Below are 5,060 nucleotides of genomic sequence, written 5' to 3'. Positions count from 1 at the left end.
CTGGGATTTCCACCAAAAATAAAGTAATGATTAATTCCTTTCTGAATAATCACTTGAATGCTTTTGTGGAAACTGCAAGGTGGGAACTCGGGGCCATGGAAAGTTCCTTGCGCTTGATGTGGTGGAAAATATTTTTCTTTAACTTACTATATCCAATATATTCTGTGTTGCCAGCAATGATCAGTATGGAATCATGAGAGCAGTTACAATTTCCTTATTTGCATTTCTTCTTGCCATCGCAGCTACCATTATTGGCTTTTGTGATGGGAATTCCAATGTGCTTTGCATCGAAAGTGAGAGACAAGCCCTTTTGAAGTTCAAGCATGATCTCATTGATGAATCAAACAGGCTATCTTCTTGGGTTGAAGGTGATCATGAGGATTGCTGTAAATGGGTTGGTGTTCTTTGCGATGACCGGACTGGCCATGTCCATCAGCTGCATTTGGGGCTTCTTTCGATGCCTGAAGCGTATGCAACAGATGCTGAATGGGAAGCTTACCATCGGTCAAAGCTACGAGGCAAAATAAATCCTTCTTTGCTCGATTTGAAGCATCTCAGTTTTCTAGACTTAAGCAATAACGATTTTGAGGGCATGCAGATTCCCGAATTCATCGGTTCGCTAAAGAGTTTAACATATCTTAACCTCTCTAAGGCACATTTCGGAGGAGCAATTCCCTATAAGCTTGGAAATCTCTCCAAGTTGCATTATCTTGATCTTGGACACAATTTCCCATTAGAAGCTAAAACTCTTCAATGGGTTTCTAGCCTTCCTTCTTTGCAGTATCTCGATCTGAGTGAAGCAAATCTTAGTAAAGCAACTGATTGGCTGCAGGTAACAAACAAACTTCCTTCTTTGGTAGAGTTGCACTTGTCAGGTTGCATTGATCTAAATAATGATCCATCTCCAGTCAGTGTTAATTATACATCTCTTGTTGTTCTTGACCTTTCATCGAACATGTTATCTTCAATACCTACATGGATATTCAATCTTCCTAGTCTTGTGTCCATTGATCTTAGCGGGAATAGTATTGGAAGCGTGATTCCCAATGGCTTTCGAAACATGTCTTCTCTCAAATTTCTTGATCTTTCGTATTCATTCTCTTCACCATCGATACCCAGCTGGTTGTCTAATTTAAACCATCTTCAATTCCTTAGACTTAGATATATCGGCTTGCAAGGTAATATTTGGAGTGCCATTGGAAACTTGAGCTCTGTTACTCACCTTGATCTTTCAGATAACTTACTTAAAGGAATAGTACCCAAATTTTTGGAAAGTCTTTGCAATTTAAGGGAGATTGATTTGTCATGGAATGAAATTGATCATGAGGTATCAGAAATCATACAGAGCTTGTCTAGATGTAATTTGGATAGATTAGAGTCATTGAATATGGGAGTTAACAAACTTTTTGGCCATTTAACGAATCAACTCGGGCAATTTAAAAATCTAGCATACCTTTCCCTCCAATACAATTCCATTTCTGGTCCCATTCCATTGTCAATTGGGAAGTTGTCATCGTTGAAAGTTATTGATATTTCAGACAATCAATTAACAGGACCACTTCCGATCGGGGAGTTATCATCTCTGAAGTATCTTGATGTTTCCAACAATCGGATAAATCGAAGTCTTCCTCAAAGTTTAGGACAACTTGGGAATTTAGAAATTTTAGATGTTAGCAATAATATGTTGGAAGGAAATGTATCAGAAATGCACTTTTCTAATCTCACGAGATTGGCAACTTTGAAGGCATCAAACAACATGTTGACATTCAAACCAAATCCAAGCTGGATTCCTTCTTTTAGCTGTAAAGTTATTGAATTGGGTCATTGGCATCTTGGCCCTCAATTTCCTCGGTGGTTACAATTCCAAAAAAACTTGTATGTTTTAGATATCTCCCATGCAGGAATTTCAGGCATCATTCCTACTTGGTTTAGTAACTTTTCAACTTATTTGGATTCTATAAATCTTTCCCATAACCAACTTGTCTCGGGGATTTCATATTTGCCTGACTGTTATTCTCTTGACTTGAGTTTCAACCAATTCAAAGGTACATTGCCTTAAGTATCCTCACATTTAAGATATTTATCTAAGAATTTCTTTTCAGGATCCCTTTCTCTTTCTTTTTTTTTTTGTAATTCCTTCCTTAAATGGTCATTTTGTTACCCTAATTGATTTCAAATCAAATCTTTTGTCAGGTAAAATTCCAAATTGTTGGGAAAATCAAGGAAAGTTAGAAGTCTTAAATCTAGGAAACAACAATCTAATTGGAAAAATCCCTAGATCTTTGGGATCTATGAGTTTTATTTCGTCACTAAACCTCCGGAACAATAGTCTGATTGGAGAAGTACTATCGACATTGCAGCAATTTTCTGATTTAATAATTCTTGATCTTAGTGAGAATCAATTCAGTGGAAGCATACCGGTATGGATGGGAGACAAGCTCTCACGACTGGTGATTCTAAACCTCCGTTCAAATAACTTTCACGGAAAAATTCCTGATGAAATTTGTGCTTTTCATTCTCTTCAAGTATTGGACCTTGGTTATAACAACATTTCAGGAGCAATTCCAAAATGTTTGAGTAACCTAAGTGCCATGGCCACAAAAAACAAAATCCAATTCCCAGGTTTGGGTGTTGGTTTGCCCACAATTATTTTGGATGCAAGGGTGGTGATGAAAGGAAGAGAGGATGATTACAGTACCACTCTAGGACTTGTTACTAGCATAGACCTTTCAGCTAATAATCTCACAGGAGAGATCTCCAAAGATCTTGGAAATCTTATTGGGCTGCAGTCATTAAATTTGTCAGGAAATCTCCTAACGGGAAAGATACCAGAGAAGATCGGCAACATGGAGTCATTGGAATCTCTTGACTTGTCAATGAACCGACTCAATGGTGAAATCCCTTCAAGTTTCTCCGATTTGCATTTCTTGAATCACCTGAACTTGTCCTACAACAACTTGACAGGACAAATCCCATCAAGCACCCAGCTCCAAAGCTTTGAAATGTTTTCATATATTGGCAATCATCTTTGTGGACCTCCAGTTACTAAAAATTGCAGTGCAAATGGCGTAACAGATAATGTTACAAATGGAGGTAGCAGTGAAGGAAGTAACGGGTCTGAAGTTAATGGGCTCTACGTGAGCATAGTGCTTGGATTTGTGATGGGGTTTTGGGGTGTGGTGGCTCCCCTGTTTTTCATCAGGTCTTGGAGGTTTGCTTACTATCAAAAACTGGAGGATGTTGGTTGTAAGCTGTACGTGTTTTGGGCTACTACTGGAAGAAGCTCATTTCAGTGTGTTTGGTAAAGTAATAACTAGATTTGTGTGCTCGTTACTTGTTCCATGTTTCCGTTTGGATGGGAGAATAAAAGTGGTGGTTCAAGTTTTAGTTTACTGAAAATTGATGTAATTGTGTTCTGTTAATGTAAGACTGATAGGTGTTTAATTTTATTTCAACAATCAAGATGGGTTTAGGGTAACGGAATTTTCAATAATTTTATTTACGATTGTTAAAATCGTATTGGAGGGTGGTTTGGGTTCCTTATCTTCACGGTTGCGGTTGTGGGGATTGGTGTTTTGGTGGGAGAGTTGGAGGGTGGTTTGGGTTCGCGCAAAGCGTTTTGATTGGATTGTAAGGAGTGTTGGTTGTGGCCGTTGGGGTGAGGGTGTGCTCTATATGAAGGAGTTCTCTTTGCTGCTTCGATAATGATTCTTGCTGCTTGCTTTCGCTGGTGTTCGGTGATGAGAGTTTGGGATTGATGGGAGTCTTTGGAGGGGCTTGGGGATGATGCTCGTGTTGGTATGGTGTCGAAGGGTGCTGCGAAGTGAGGGTCTCTTCTGGCTGGTGGAAAGTGGCTTGTCTAAAGAGGGGCTGCGATGTGGGTTGATATTGTTTCATGGAAAGGGTTCTCCTTGCTTGGTCTTGGGTTTTTGTGGTGTTCCTGTGTGGCCATTGGGACGTGGTCCTCCTGTTTCGTTCTTCTGTCTTCTTGTGGGACTCACTGTCGTTTTGGAGCGCTGCTTTTTTGCCTTTGATTGATAGGAAGACCCGGCAAGCATTGTTTTCTTTTGGATTCCTTCTTGTTTCTGTCGTTGCTCTTCTTCTTTTGGATTTCTGCTCTGTTGATGTTCGTGGCTGCTCCCTCTTTTGTTGCTGTCTTTGGAGACGCCAGAGTGATTGATTTTGTTGGTCTGAATATAGCCAAGGTGCTGTGAGGCCGCAATCCAGCTCCTCAGATGATCTCTTTTCCTGTGTTCCTTGTTTTTGTTTTGGAACACAATGTTGGTAGCATTTGGGCTCTTAATTTGCTTTTGGCTCCGGTTATTAGGAGAATAGTCTTTATTTGATCCTTTTTTCTTGTTTCGTGCTGCTGGTTGTATGTTGTTAATTGTATTGTAACCTTTTTAAGGTTGGTTGTTTTTTCTGTGTGGATCTACTGCCAAGGATATGCGAGCTGTAGGCTGTGTATTGTACTGCTTTTTTGTCAAGCCGGTGCTCATGCCAATGGGAGTCTCTGGCACTTTAGCTGGAGACTCACAATGGCGAAGCGGTTGAATGGCCAATAAAATTTTTGACCAAAGATTTGACCGAAGTTTTGTATGTGAAGTTTCAACTTCCCAGGAATTTCAAACACTTTATGAAGTTTTTAAATAAAATCTACAAAATCTAAAGAATGATCAACCCTCAAAGGGAACATGATCACAATCACATTTCTTTTTTGTTATTTTATTCACAAAAGACATCACCAACCCTATTTTATATTACTCATTTGTTGACCACCTTTTTCAAATCAAACACGATAGAAATATATATAAATACAAGATTCACTAAACTTTGGTTATCTGGTATTTCATGGGTTAAAAAAATTGGGATTCGAGGTAATTGAATGCAGAAAATAGTTGATCTAATAGCTAGCTACCCATCAAACTATAAAGTGAATGTTTGCAAATTTCTCAGCCTTGGCTATATATTGGTCAACTAATAATTTTTTTTATAGAACAGTGATACTGTATTATAAAAATAGAATGCAATGAATCATTATGGCCCTACTTTTATTATTA

At 38.8% G+C, this 5,060-nt stretch overlaps 1 pseudogene; it reads left to right on the top strand.

The window, feature by feature from the left end:
* LOC148762986 (receptor-like protein EIX2) lies at window positions 1-3,305 on the top strand (annotated as a pseudogene).
* The last annotated feature ends 1,755 nt before the right edge of the window (window positions 3,306-5,060 follow it).

Source organism: Theobroma cacao, chromosome 5 (assembly GCF_053813885.1).
Source record: "Theobroma cacao isolate CCN51 chromosome 5, ASM5381388v1, whole genome shotgun sequence".
In the NCBI taxonomy this organism is placed as follows: Eukaryota; Viridiplantae; Streptophyta; class Magnoliopsida; order Malvales; family Malvaceae; genus Theobroma; species Theobroma cacao.
This window is presented reverse-complemented; position numbering and strand designations above follow the sequence as displayed.